At 53.0% G+C, this 15,455-nt stretch overlaps 1 protein-coding gene across 6 annotated transcripts in view; it reads right to left on the bottom strand.

Moving 5' to 3' along the window:
* The window catches only part of LIPE (lipase E, hormone sensitive type), a 300,019-nt gene that overhangs the window by 157,982 nt on the left and 126,582 nt on the right, over window positions 1-15,455 (bottom strand). Inside the window, exon 1 of one of the 6 annotated variants that reach the window (XM_086933061.1) lies at window positions 7,115-7,286. The exons of 2 other annotated variants lie outside the window; for them this stretch is intronic. The gene's annotated coding sequence lies outside the window, so the exon portion shown is untranslated. Of the gene's footprint in view, window positions 1-7,114; window positions 7,287-15,455 lie in introns of those variants that run through there. 3 more of the 6 variants (XM_086933062.1, XM_086933063.1, XM_086933064.1) reach the window with 3 other exon arrangements.

Below are 15,455 nucleotides of genomic sequence, written 5' to 3' on the forward strand. Positions count from 1 at the left end.
GCCAGGCCAGCGGGAAGAGCGGCCGCAAACTCAAGGCACCCCTGCAACCATTCCCGGTTGTTACCACGCCGTTCGAAAAGGTGGGAATAGACATTGTGGGGCCCCTGGACCCCCGAACAGCACAAGGGCATCGATTCATCCTGGTACTGGTGGACCACGCCACCCGCTATCCCGAGGCTGTTCCCCTTCGAACTGTAACAGCACCGGTGGTCGGCCGAGCCTTAATGGGGATCTTCTCCCGGGTGGGCTTCCCCCGGGAAGTCGTCAGCGACAGGGGCACAAACTTTATTTCAAAATATATGAAATCCCTCTGGCAGCAGTGCGGGGTCACCTACCGATTCACAACCCCCTATCACCCTCAAGGAAACGGACTGGTTGAGCGGTTCAACCGCACACTCAAGGGAATGATTATGGGGTTGGAAGAGCCCCTCCGCCGCCAGTGGGATGTGCTACTCCCGTGCCTCCTCTTCGCCTACCGTGAAGTCCCCCAGAAGTCCCTCGGCTTCAGCCCCTTCGAACTCTTGTACGGACACCCTGTTCGAGGGCCCCTCAGCCTAGTCAAAGAAGGTTGGGAGATGGCCCCCCTGAAAACCCCTCCAGACGTCTACAAGTACCTCCTGACCCTACGCAATCAGACCAGACGATTCAGAGAGATCGCCACAGCCAATCTTGAGGCCAGTCAGGAGGACATGAAGAAATGGTACGATCAGAATGCCTCCTCCATAGAGTTCGAACCTGGCCAGCAAGTATGGGTGATGTCCCCCACCGAACCTTGTGCCTTGCAGGACAAGTGGACAGGGCCCTTCAAGGTGGTCGAGCGCAAGAGCCCCGTCACCTATCTCATCGACATGGAATCTCCCCTGAACCCCCTCCGGGTCCTCCACGCCAACAGACTCAAACCCCACTTTGTACGCTCGGAGCTCAGCCTACTGATGGCTACAGACAGTGGAGCGGAAGAAGACTCCGAGCCCCTCCCTGACCTACTGAGGACCCGGGAGAAAGATGGTTCAGTAGACGGGGTCAGACTCTCAGATGCCCTAACCCCGGAGCAGCGCCAAGACTGTCGGGCCCTCCTGCTGCAATTTGCGACCCTATTTTCCCTCACCCCAGGGGTCACCCCCTGGTGCTTGCACGACGTGGACACTGGGGACAGTCCCCCTATCAGACATCAGGCGTACCACGTACCAGATCGGGTACGTGCCTGCATCCAAGAAGAAGTGTCAAAAATGCTCACACTCTGAGTCATCGAGCCCTCGGACAGCCCCTGGGCCAGCCCAGTCGTGCTGGTCCCCAAAGCTGCTGCACCACCCCTGAGCTCCGATTCTGCGTCGACTATCGGGGCCTGAACGTTGTCACCCGAACCGACGCTCACCCCATTCCCCGAGCAGATGAACTGATCGACCGCATGGGGGCTGCCCGCTACCTCAGCATCTTCGACCTGACAGCGGGCTACTGGCAGATCGGCCTCACCCCCAGGGCCCAAGAACGATCCGCTTTCTCCACCCCGGATGGCCACTACCATTTCAAAGTGATGCCATTCGGCATGAAAACCGCTCCAGCCACTTTTCAACGACTTGTGAACCAGGTATTGGCGGGCCTCGAAGAGTTCAGCGCCGCCTACCTGGACGATATTGCTGTGTACAGCCGCCACTGGTCAGACCACCTCCGCCACCTCCGAGAGGTCCTGCAGGCCCTCCAACAGGCCGGCCTCACAATCAAGGCCAGCAAGTGCCAAATTGGCCAAGGATCCGTGACCTACCTCGGACACCAAGTGGGAAGCGGTCTGGTGGCCCCCCTTCAGCTCAAGATCGCTGCCATCCAGTCCTGGCAGCCCCCCGTAACGCAAACCGAGGTCCGAGAGCCTTCTTGGGGCTCACCGGACACTACCGGCGGTTTGTGAAGGACTATGGCAGCATTGTGGGGCCCCTCACAGAGCTCACATCAAAGAAACACCCAAAAATGGTCAACTGGACTCCAGACTGTCAAGCGGCCTTCGAGAAGCTGAAGGCCGCCATGTGCACCGCCCCTGTGCTCCAGGCTCCCGACTACAGCCGGGAGTTCATCGTCCAGACTGATGCCTCTGACCATGGCATCGGGGCCGTCCTCTCCCAGCTGAACCTCGATGGACTTGACCAACCAGTGGCCTTCATCAGCAGACGCCTACTGGCCCGAGAACAGCGCTGGAGCACCATCGAGAGGGAGGCCTTCGCAGTAGTATGGGCCCTCAAGAAGCTCCGGCCCTACCTCTTCGGTACCCACTTTCGGGTGCAAACAGATCATCGCCCCCTGCAATGGCTAATGCAGATGCGGGGGGAAAATCCCAAACTATTGCGATGGTCCATCTCCCTGCAGGGGATGGACTTCACTGTGGAGCACCGACCTGGCCAGGATCACGCCAACGCGGATGGCCTGTCACGCTTTTTCCGCCTCGACGAGGAAAGTCCCCAAGAGGATGGGTGACTCTCCCCGCCTTCAGCTGGGGGGGACGCATGTTGGACAGGCCACATGAAGGGCTTGCTCCCTCCCCGCATGACAGGGCCCGGACGCCGGCTCTCCAGGTGCTACCCACAGAAGCAACCCGCAAACCGTCCCCTACGGGACTCCTGCTTCCTGACATCTCTGTATCACTGGCCCGGGCCAATGTCAGCTCCATTGCCCGGCCCGGCCGCCATCTTGGACACTGCACCACGAGGCCGCGTGGCCTCAGCTCGACCCTAACCCTGGGCCTGGCCAGGCCCCGACATCCCGGCACCACCATCCACCCAGGAGGTGAACGGACCACTTGGCAGGTCAATGGGAGAAAGGAGTGTCGATGGCTCTCCCCCGCCAGGTGCCGATCGCCCCCAGCCTCCCCGGGCGCTGGCTCCACCCCCCTGCTGGGTGTCTGGACTCCCTCATCCCGGACCTCCCGACCTCCAAGTGCGAGGGTCCGGACATCAAAGGGCGCCAGACCTATAACTGGGGCAGCTCCAGAGCAGGAAGGCAGTTGTATCTTGGAGTCGAGAGACACCGTGAAGAACTCATCCTTGACGGACTGCTGGCGCTGCCGCAGCCCTGCCTTGTGAACTGTCGTCCTGCCTGCTGGCGCTGCCGCAGCCTTCTGCAACCTTCATCCTCGTTGGACCTGCTGGCGCTGCCGCGGCCTTCTTGCAACCTTCGTCCTCGTCGGGACCTGCTGGCGCTGCCGCGGCCCGTTCCTATCTACGACCACCTCGGGACCTGCTGGCGCTGCCGCGGCCCGTCCCTCTCGAACGCCGAGCTCGAGGATTGTGAGCTACCATCATCGCATCGCAGTACCAGATTGGTAACAAAGACTGTCCCGCTACCCCTTTCCCTGTCAAGAGACTAGAATTAAGAGGACCCTCGTGTCCTGCTCCATTGTATCGTATCACCGTACTTCAAGAATTGCCTATAAAGAACGTTAACCTTATCCTTGTGTGGTGTCCATCTGTGGGGGGGAAGTTACTTGTCTGTACGATCGCTGGAGACGGCCCTCACCGGAGGCCTCTCCCCTTGTCCTCGGCCGACCCTCCCGGTCCCCGTCTAACACTGACTCTCCGGAAACCGAAGTGGCAGCTTCCTGCTGGCATAGCAGACTACAGCAGCAATGGTTTTCAACTAGACTGCGGATGAAGGTGGGGATAGTGATGCTGTAGAACAGCATGTGGGATCAAGGTTTAGTAAAGAGGGCAACAACTAATGTACGCATTTCTAAAATACATGTACTGAATACCCTGTCAGCGTGCATGAATGCTTGAATGGTTCCCCTGGCCAGATCCCGATGCACTGCCCATAGCTCTGTCCCCCTAGCCCCACCCCAAGCTCCACCCTCTAATCCACATCTCAATTTGGTGAGTACAGGCACTTATTTTCTTCCATTTAAAGCACTGACTAATACAGGATCCAGATACACATGATGCCCAGCGCCTACATACAGGTAGTGGCCAGTGTCTACATACGCAGGCACCAGTAGTCTCACACACTGCCCAGAAGTGCTGTGTACTGACACAGGGACTCATGAAGCTCAGAGTCCATAGAAAAGCGGTGCTCAATGCCAAATTGGGAGCGGTGTCGCTATCATCTTCAGAAACTTCCTTCAAATTAAAGCCTTTGCTACCACCTCCTTCCATACATTCGAATGCCTATCCCTAGAACTTCAAGTACATCACGGCTCACCCTTCAGATTCCATGCCATTTACCACCTGCTCGATAACTGCTCTTCCTTTTTGGAGGAGAAACTCACAGACTTATTCAGTGACCAATTTTTTCAAAGTGACAGACAGATCTTTTTGGGTGATTTTAATCTCCACTGGGGCTCTTTGGAAGACTCGGCTGCCAACAAGCTTGCCACCTTTCTCTCAGCCAATGATCTCTTTTTACATTGCTTGGAAATTACACACTCCAAGGGCTCAATTCTGGACCTTGTAATATCCAAAGCAGACCTGCTCACTATTGCTCCCCTCATCCATGTAGACTGGTCAGACCACTTCCTTATTCCCTTCCATTTTCACCTATTGCACGTTATAACTCTTGGCCAACCTTTAAGAGCTACTATCTGGTTCCGCAACACTAAAAACATTGATTTTGACACTCAATGTGATTCAGCTATGCGCTCACTTCCTAGGCTAGACCCTAACATGGATGTCAACGATCTCCCCTCCCATTGCCTCTCGGCCCTTGCAGTCGAAATCGATAATGTCGCTCCACTCCAAAGCAAAAGGAAAAGGTCCACCCCCTCAGCACCATGGATCAATAAAGCTCTCTATGATGAAAGGAAGAACCTTACAATCTTGGAGAACCATTGGATACATTCTCCATCCACCTCCAATCTGTCTCTTTTGCGTTCAGCAAGATCCAAATACCACAACCACATCTTCCATGAAAAAGCATCACATTTCAGATCCCTCCTTGACTCAGCCAAAAAAAAGACCCAAAAAACTTTTTGGACTTCATCAAAAACCCAAAGTGATCTCCCCTAACCATTAAGCCTGAGGATTCCACAAAGAAAGCAGCAGAATTTGCTATATTCTTTGATGAAAAGGTCAAAGCACTAGTGGATCAGGTCACCTACCCCACCCCCCTTGAGGAGCGAAAATCCTTAGTCACCTGGCAGAACTTTGACGTCATCTCGGAAGATGACCTCCTCAAAAGCATCCTTGAAACCAAACCCTCCAACCATTCTTCTGACCCCATCCCTAGTGTCATTGCCATCGATTTCTACACCCATTCTCTCTCTTACCGGAGCAGGCTAGTTAATCTCTTTCTCAGTCAAGGCTCCCTTCCTGTTGCCCTCAAAACAGGACATGTTACCCCTCTTCTAAAAAAAAAACCTCAGCTGATGAGAACAACCTCAACAACTTCTACCCCATCACCAACCTCCCTTTTCTTTCCAAAATCACAGAAAACTGTGTTGCGAAACAACTTTCCCTACATATTATGGACAATAATCTCCTTGACATTTTAAAAGTGCAGCACTGAAACAGCCCTGCTGCAAGTCATCGATGATGCGCTGTACATACTCGACTCTGGGGAACCGTGCCTTCTGATTCTTCTTGACCTCTCTTCAGCCTTTGACACTGTTAATCACAACACTCTCCTTAACACTCGTCAACAGAGAATGGGCTTGGATGGCACAGTGCTTAAATGGTTTGCCTCTTTCCTCTCGGACAGATCCCAAATGATCAAGATAGCGGACAGTCTTTCGTCTCCACTGGCAGTAGTTCAAGGCGTCCCTCAAGGCTCTATCCCTGCACCCGCTTTGTTTAATCTCTACCTGGAACCATTAGGGAACCTCCTAAGTAAATCTGGGATCCATTACCATCTCTATGGAGACGACACTCACATCTACTTCAAGGTGTCTTCCGCACACGATATCTCACTACTCAACTCTATTCACAACTGGATATCAGCTCACCGACTCATTCTAAATCCAGCCAAAACTGAATTCCTTCTCCTATCTACCTCTCTCTCTCCCCGCCTCCTGTTCAATCGTGGATGGATCAGCTGAACTTACTCAACAGTAAACCCATCATTTTCGACAGCGCAAACTCCCTTGGTGTCATACTCGACAATAGGATCAATCTAATCTCGCACATCAACTCCATTGCTAAGAACGCACTTTACCAGCTGCGCCTTCTGTGGGGGATTTGTCGGTTCTTCCCGGAGAAAGACCTAAAAACCTGGGTCTATTCACTGGTTCTCTCTAGAGTGGATTATACCAATTCTCTTCTGACTGGCCTACCCAAGTCCCACCTCTCCCCTCTCAAATCCGTCCGCCACTCAGCAGCCTGCTTTATTTCGGGGTCCAAACGAAGTGACCACATCACTCCTATCCTGTCTTCTTCTCTTCGATGGCTTCCCATAGAGGCAAGATCTATCTACAAGACCGCCTGCATCACCCGCAAAGCCTTGCACACTTCCTCCCCTCGTTACTTGGCGAATGAATTTAAATTGTCTGGAGGCTCAAGACCTTCACGCAATGTGGAAGAGCTCCTGCTTGAGCCCCCCTCCTTCAAAAGGGCAAGATCGATGGCGCAATCCCTCCGGAAATGCGGTGAGAATCTGGACTCGCTCCCTCCACTTCTCCGTGCCACCGCCTCTACCCAGCTCCTCAAAGCCGACCTCAAAACTCTTCTCTTTCAAAGACACTTTCAGAACTAATACTTTCTTTCTCAGGCCCCGCCAGGAAGTTCGCTCTCAATGTAAATTTGAAAAAAAAATTCTTGTACACTCCTCACCCTTGCTTGCTGTGTTGGATATTGTAGTTGTGCACCCTACCTTTTTTGTCTCCTGTTTATGTTTGTAATGTTCTATTGTGTAACACTTTTCTCTTGTAACGTAACTGGTTCTAGTGTACATTCATCTGACACCTTCGGGTAATGTCCCCGGCGCTTTATAAAAATACACTAAATAAATAAAAACATGCGCAACTGTACACAGAATCCTCTGCTAACAGTCCTCATACGTAAGTACTTAACAATGATCACATACACATGAATCACAGTGCCCACACACACAGCCTCCAGCCTCGCACGTGCAGACACGCCTGCAGCTCCCATACAGAAGGCGTCGGGTGCCACACACAGGGTGCCCACCCCATGCCCACAGTACTGACCGGTGCCCGCCGTGTGTCGAGGGTCACAGCCTCTCCTCGGATGCGCCGCTTCACTGTCCGAGTCCGGCCGGCGGGCTGCAGGTTATAAACACAGCTCGCAGGAGCGGTGCCAGCCCCTCCCGTGCCAACAGGGGGCGTGATCCGAGGCCTGGAGGGGAGGGTCCACCCCACCCATCCCGGGGCCGTCCCAGGGCTGATGAGCACAGAGCCTGCCTGGGGCAGAGCTGAGCCTGCGGGGGGAGCCCGACCTCCAGGGGGTGGATCAGGGGCACACAGCTCCTCCTGGAGCAGAGAGAGGTGTCCACCCTCACCAGAGGCGCTACAGGCAGAGCCAGGGGGAGGAGCAGAGGTGAGCAGCGCCTCCTGGAGCTAGGGCCAGACTTCTAGCAGCAAGGGAGGAGCTAGGGGCAGACCTGACCCCGTGGGAGGGGCCAGGGTGAGAGCTCTTCCTGTGTTCACCTCCACCTGGAAAAGACCCTTCAGAGCCAGGAGAGTGAGGCGAGTCAGTGACTCGAAGATGAAAAGGGGCTTCGAGGAGCTATGAGAGAGGAGGCACCGCTCCTCACTGACAGCTCCTGAGCAGCCTTCGAGCCCTACAGAGTCACCAGACTCCCTAATGGAGGCAGAAAGAGACCCACACCGACCACCTCCACACACCCCTCAGCCACAGGCAGTGCCACACGCTCAGGTCATGGGCACAGCGGGGTCCACCGTCTGATTGGGGACGAAGATCTGGTGAGAACGGCCCTTTATTCCTGGAACCCCACGTGCACCAGATGTGAACATCAAAAACAACATGCAACAGATGCCTGTTGAAACCAGCAGTGTCAGTTCAAACCACCCTGGCAGGGCCACCCTTACCCCAGAGCCGGCCCGAGTGAATAATTGTGGTGGTAAACAAGACAGGGTGAGCAAAACATGCCTGCCCGGCCGTGCCAGCCCTCCAGGGACCACAGCGGGTGCCTCGGAGCATGAGCCACATCTCAGGCCTTTACAAGGCTCTCTGAGCACAAGTGGACCTCCTGCCTAGGTGTAGATGCAGGGGTCAAATGCAGACGACCCAGGGCTTTAAGTGGGCCAGGTCTCCCGGGTGCTGAACACCGGCAGTGCTTTAAAGGGGCCTCGAAACGGGTCTCTATCGGGCTCTGTTTTGTGCCCTGGCACAGGCGGACTGCAGTGACCGCAGGCACATCATGTGCTCCTGCTCCACTGCTCACTTCTCACGGGTGGAGAAGCTACAGCATGACGTCACGCCAGGTGAGCCTTGTAGGGCTGGGAAATCCTTCAAAGAGTCATTTTCTCTCCGATTTCCTTTTTAGGTCGTGCCTAGAGCAGCGCATGCGCTGCTTGCTCGACTTTTAGTAAGGGGGTTAACAAAGTGCTACCCACAAGCTTTTCCTGCCATAAACCGTGCGTGCACGTTCGCAGCCGCCATCTGCCTTTCTTATCTCTTCCTCGCTGGCCATTTAGTAAGGGGGTTAACAAAGTGCTACCCACAAGCTTTTTCTGGTATAAAGCTTTCGTGAACGCTATCATGCACGCGCACAGCCGCCATCTGCCTTTCTTATCTCTTCCTCGCTGGCCATTACTTTCACTTTCGCGGCCGTGGCATGACATTTTTTGCACGGAAATATTTGAATCAAAATACTGTAATTCACTTTCAAAATCATCCTTGGGGTTTAAAATGTGTGACATTATGGGGTTTCGATTGCTGCTTTCTTGTATTAAATGCCAGGATGGAACCAAATACAACTTTCTGTAATAATTAAACTCTTTGTTCGCTTATGGTTCAATGCGCCAGCTGATACTCTATTGAGAAATCTGTGTTCTATGCTGTGTGCAGGTTTTTTTGCTTAGAACATTGTGATGTAGCGTATCAGTAGTAAGGAGAACGGTACACATTTTATTTGGGCATTGCCTTCATCGCTGAAACTCGTTCTGGTGTAAATCATACACACTGCTACAAATGGCAGTAATATGACCTAACACGGTAAGATTGCACGTTGCTAACGACTACAGTGAACAAACTGAATCATGAGGTTGAGAGCGTTTATGATAAAGTTCCAGTCCATGTCCGAGTCATGCTGGGGTAAATGTATGTATTCTGGTAATTTTTTTTGTAGCCTTGCTTCAATCCTATCACAAAATACTTGATATTCCTTAACTCCAAGATGGCCAAGACATTGTGTCAGTGCACACAAGAAGCACACACACATAACGTGGACCCCTGCAAAATGATGGTAACATAATTTTTCAATCTTCAACAGGCTTACCGACTGAAATCTCATTCTTTGAGTCTATGCTTAGTCCACGGTTTATTTTTGCATTCTGACTGTTGTCTTAGTTATTGTATTCTAAATTCAGGACTGCAAGTACCTAAATGAACCAGAAACACTTGGGCTGGATAAACTACCATGCTTGTGTACAGGAAACGTGAAGGTTGTGACTCACCCAGGTTGCTAAAGGAGCCATTTGCCGTTAAGATGCCCAATATCAATATTTTCCTGAGATTGAGGCTTTTGAAATGTTAGGTTGACCCAAAAATATAGGTCCATGAGCAAACTAGTAATGCGCCCTCGTCGATCCTTGTTAATCCTTAGCATAAAAATAGACTTTGCAGCAACTGCTGTTCATGTTCAAATCGTTCATGCACTTTCGAATATGACGGTAGTCTTACTTGCTTACGATGGCATTCATGATACGCTCCAGGCGGGATCTAGAAGTGATATAACACTGGGTGCATTCATTCATATGGTGCTACTACAATGACATATGTACTCTGTTCATCCAGCCTTCTTTAATTCCAGGTGGAAATAAATGTAACATAAACAAGTGAGTGCTATCTTGTCAGAAAAATGTTGCATGCGAAAATGTTTGAAAATACAGTGGCCAGGTTTTTTCCTAGTATTTCCAGGTGACTTGTTCTACAAAAAACGGTAACATTCAAAGCCTGGAAATCCAGAAGGTTAAGTTATCTTACAGGCTTTTATATAGCGCAATGTCACCAAAGGTTTCTTGACGCTTTGAGACAAGACTGCACAATTTTAAAGACTGAGACATTACGCTTTCATCAGAGTACTAAAGGTAACAAGCATAGGCATAGCCAATAGGTCTCACCTTTGGGACCTTATAAGTGTTAGTTATCCAGCACAATATCATTGGTGCAACAGCATCAACTGTTGAATGGCTAAACACTTATAAGGTCCCAACGGCGAGACCTATTGGCTATGCTAATGCTTGTTTCTTTTTGAAACTCAGGAGCAGCAACATCGTCGTGGTGTCACCGGGACTTTAAGTGGAAGCTTTTTCAATATTATATACAAGCCATACTTGCTGCTTAACTTATGCAACTAACAGCCATTGACAAAGCCAATAGTCCTGCCTCGTTGTAGGTATGATATTACCTGGATGCAATGGCAGAAACAGCTAAATACAAGTCGGGCGGCACACTATGCTAAGCACAGATTTTTACCTTACGTGTTTTTAAACCACGGCCTTAATTACGCTAACCACGCCCCTTTGAAAAACCCCCCAGTTTTTCTGCCCACTTGAAGCCCCAAGACCACCTTTATTGACAGGATGGGAGGGGTCATTCACGCGCAGTCCCTATTCACTAACAGGATGGGAGGCGTCAGTCACGTGCAGGCCCCCTTCACTGACAGGATGGGAGGGGTCAGTCACGTGCAGGCCCCCTTCACTGACAGGATGGGAGGGGTCAGTCACGTGCAGGCCCCCTTCACTGACAGGATGGGAGGGTGCAGGCCTCTAAGCTGACAGGATGGGAGGGGTCAGTCACGTTCTGGCCCCCAACAGGATGGGAGAGGTCTGTCAAGTGTGGGCCCCCGACAGGATGGGAGGGGATCTGTCACGTGCAGACCCCCTTCAATGACAGGATGGGAGGGGTCAGTCACGTGTGGGCCCCCTTCACTGACAGGATGGGAGGGGTCAGTCCCGTGCAGGCCCCCTTCACTGACAGGATGGGAGGGGTCTGTCACGTGCAGGCTCCCTTCACTGCCAGGATGGGAGGGGTCTGTCACGTGCAGGCCCTTTTCACTGACAGGATGGGAGGGGTCAGTCACGTGCAGGCCCCCTTCTTAGGCTGGGGTCAGGTGCAGAGGCTGGGGCACGTGCAGACCCATCTTCTAAGGCTGGAGTCACGTTCAGACCCCCTTCTTAGGCTGGGGTCACGTGCAGAACCCCGTCTTAGGCCGGGGTCACGTGCAGACCCCCTTCTAAGGCTGGAGTCACGTGCAGACCCCCTTCTTAGGCTGGGGCACGTGCAGACCCCCTTCTAGGGCTGGAATCACGTGCAGATCCCCTTCTTAGGCGGGGTCACGTGCAGACACCCTTCTAAGGCTGGGGTAACGTGCAGACCCCCTTCTTAGGCTGTGGCACGTGCAGACCCCTTCTAGGGCTGGAGTCACGTGCAGACCCCCTTCTTAGGCTGGGGTCACGTGCCAACCCCCTTTTTAGGCTGGGGCACGTGCAGACCCCTTCTTAGGCTGGGGTCACATGCAGACACCCTTCTAAGGCTGGGGTCATGTGCATACCCCATTCTTTGGCCAGGATGGGTAGGTCATGTGCATATCCCATTCTTTGGCCAGGATGGCGGGTTCATGTGCATATCCCATTCTTTGGCCAGGATGGCGTGGTCATGAGCATACCCCATTCTTTTACAAGGATGGCGGGGTCATGTGCATACTCCATTCTTTGGCCAGGATGGTGAGGTCATGTGCATACCCCATTCTTTGGCCAGGATGGTGGGGTCATGTGCATACCCCATGCTTTGGCTAGGATGGCGGGGTCATGTGCATACCCCATGCTTTGGCTAGGATGGCGGGTCATGTGCATACCCCATGCTTTGGCTAGGATGGCGGGGTCATATGCATACCCCATTCTTTGGCTAGGATGGCGGGGTCATGTGCATACCCCATGCTTTGGCTAGGATGGCGGGGTCATGTGCATACCCCATGCTTTGGCTAGGATGGCGGGGTCATGTGCATACCCCATTCTCTTTGGCCAGGATGGTGGGGTAATGTGCATACCCCATTCTTTGGCCAGGATGGTGGGGTCATGTGCATAACCCATTCTTTGGCCAGGATGGTGGGGTCATGTGCATACCCCATTCTTTGGCCAGGATGGTGGGGTCATGTGCATACCCCATGCTTTGGCTAGGATGGCGGGGTCATGTGCATACCCCATGCTTTGGCTAGGATGGCGGGGTCATGTGCATACCCCATGCTTTGGCTAGGATGGCGGGGTCATATGCATACCCCATGCTTTGGCTAGGATGGCGGGGTCATGTGCATACCCCATTCTCTTTGGCCAGGATGGTGGGGTAATGTGCATACCCCATTCTTTGGCCAGGATGGTGGGGTCATGTGCATACCCCATTCTTTGGCCAGGATGGTGGGGTCATGTGCATACCCCATTCTTTGGCCAGGATGGTGGGGTCCTGTGCATACCCCATGCTTTGGCTAGAATGGCGGGGTCATGTGCATACCCCATTCTTTGGCCAGGATGGCGGGGTCATGTGCATACCCCATGCTTTGGCTAGAATGGCGGGGTCATGTGCATACCCCATTCTCTTTGGCCAGGATGGTGGGGTAATGTGCATACCCCATTCTTTGGCCAGGATGGTGGGGTCATGTGCATACCCCATTCTTTGGCCAGGATGGCGGGGTCATGTGCATACCCCATTCTTTGGCCAGGATGGTGGGGTCATGTGCATACCCCATTCTTTGGCCAGGATGGTGGGGTCATGTGCATACCCCATGCTTTGGCTAGGATGGCGGGGTCATGTGCATACCCCATTCTTTGACCAGAATGGCGGGGTCATGTGCATACCCCATTCTTTGGCCAGGATGGGTAGGTCATGTGCATACCCCATTCTTTGGCCAGGATGGGTAGGTCATGTGCATACCCCATTCTTTGGCCAGGATGGCGGGGTCATGTGCATACCCCATTCTTTGACAAGGATGGCGGGTCATGTGCATACCCCATTCTTTGGCCAGGATGGGTAGGTCATGTGCATACCCCATTCTTTGGCCAGGATGGCGGGGTCATGTGCATACCCCGTTCTTTGGCCAGGATGGCGGGGTCATGTGCATACCCCATTCTTTGGCCAGGATGGGTAGGTCATGTGCATACCCCATTCTTTGGCCAGGATGGCGGGGTCATGTGCATACCCCATTCTTTGACAAGGATGGCGGGTCATGTGCATACCCCATTCTTTGGCCAGGATGGGTAGGTCATGTGCATACCCCGTTCTTTGGCCAGGATGGCGGGGTCATGTGCATACCCCATTCTTTGGCCAGGATGGCGGGGTCATGTGCATACCCCATTCTTTGGCCAGGATGGGTAGGTCATGTGCATCCCCCACTCTTTGGCCAGGATGGGTAGGTCATGTGCATACCCCATTCTTTGGCCAGGATGGGTAGGTCATGTGCATACCCCGTTCTTTGGCCAGGATGGCGGGGTCATGTGCATACCCCATTCTTTGGCCAGGATGGGTAGGTCATGTGCATCCCCCACTCTTTGGCCAGGATGGGTAGGTCATGTGCATACCCCATTCTTTGGCCAGGATGGGTAGGTCATGTCCATCCCCCACTCTTTGGCCAGGATGGGTAGGTCATGTGCATACCCCATTCTTTGGCCAGGGTGGCGGGGTCATGCGCATACCCCATGCTTTGGCCAGGATGGTAGTGGGGGTGAAGTCGGATGAAGGCCCCCATCGATGCCTAGTATAGCGGGGGGGGGCACAGGAAGACCCCTCCCTCCGGCCAGGAGGCATATAAAGGAAGGCTTCCTGCACTGGTTCACATGATTGGAAGGACTGTGGGGTCCTTATCCAAGATGCCAGTGCCACGTGCAGCTCTCATGCCTCTGCCAGCGTCATCTAATCACACTCCCACATAAACAGAAAGGCCTGCTCCCCAGAGGGCTCGGAACTGAGAGGAGAGGAAGCTTTTGAAGCGCATTGACCTCTATGCAGAGAACGGAGGCCAAGAAAATGAAATGGTTATAAAAGTGAATAGCATCAGGCCTCAAAATAACTGCTTGAGCTGCCAACAAAACTTCAAGTAGTGCAGCTCGATTCCAGCGAAAATATTTCAAGGAAAACACCATGAGTCCACATTACAACGAACTAGCACAAAGAGCCCTAGCACAAGACAAGCGCTATCCTCAAAGTAGAGCTAAAGCCAAGACGGACAAAGATGGGACCCCTAGGTGTACCACACACCCTGTCTTCCAAGAGGAGTATACGCTGAGGCGCCTAGTGGCAGGACATGCTACCCTCCAAGAAGAGTTAGGGCCCTGACTCCTAGGCATACTACACACGCTATCTTCCAAGAGGAGTTAGGCTAAAACCCCTAGGCGTAGGACACACGCTGTCTTCCAAGAGGAGTTAGGCTAAGACCCCTAGGCGTAGGACACACGCTGTCTTCCAAGAGGAGTTAGGCTAAGACCCCTAGGCGTAGGACACACGCTGTCTTCCAAGAGGAGTTAGGCTAAGACCCCGAGGTGTAGGACACACGCTATCTTCCAAGAGGAGTTAGGCTAAGAGCCCTAGGTGTAGGACACATGCTGTCTTTCAAAATGGAGTTAGGCTAAGAGCCCTAGGTGTAGAACACACACTGTCTTACAAGAGGAGTTAGGCTAAGAGCCCTAGGTGTAGGACACACACTGTGTTCCAAGAGGAGTTAGGCTAAGACCCCTAGGTGTAGGACACACGCTGCCTTCCAAGAGGAGTTAGGCTAAGACCCCTAGGTGTAGGACACAAGCTATCTTCCAAGCGGAGTGAGGCTAAGACCCCTAGGTTTATGACACACGCTGTCTTCCAAGAGGAGTTAGGCTAAGAGCCCTAGGTGTAGGACACACGCTGTGTTCCAAGAGGAGTTAGGCTAAGACCCCTAGGTGTAGGACACACGCTGTCAGAGGAGTTAGGCTAAGATCCCTAGGTGTAGGACACACGCTGTCTTCCAAGAGGAGTTAGGCTAAGATCCCTAGGTGTAGAACACACGCTGTCTTCCAAGAGGAGTTAGGCTAAGACCCCGAGGTGTAGGACACACGCTGTCTTCCAAGAGGAGTTAGGCTAAGACCCCTAGGTGTAGGACCCACGCTATGTTCCAAGAGGAGTTAGGCTAAGACCCCTGTGTAGGACACACGCTGTCTTCCAAGAGGAGTTAGGCTAAGACCCCTAGGTGTAGGACACATGCTATCTTCCAAGAGGAGTTTGGGCTAAGACCCCTGTGTAGGACACACGCTGTCTTCCAAGAGGAGTTAGCTAAGAGCCCTAGGTGCAGGACACATGCTGTCTTCCAAGAGGAGTTAGGCTAAG

Source organism: Lissotriton vulgaris, chromosome 7 (genome assembly GCF_964263255.1).
Source record: "Lissotriton vulgaris chromosome 7, aLisVul1.2, whole genome shotgun sequence".
Lineage (NCBI taxonomy): Eukaryota > Metazoa > Chordata > Amphibia > Caudata > Salamandridae > Lissotriton > Lissotriton vulgaris.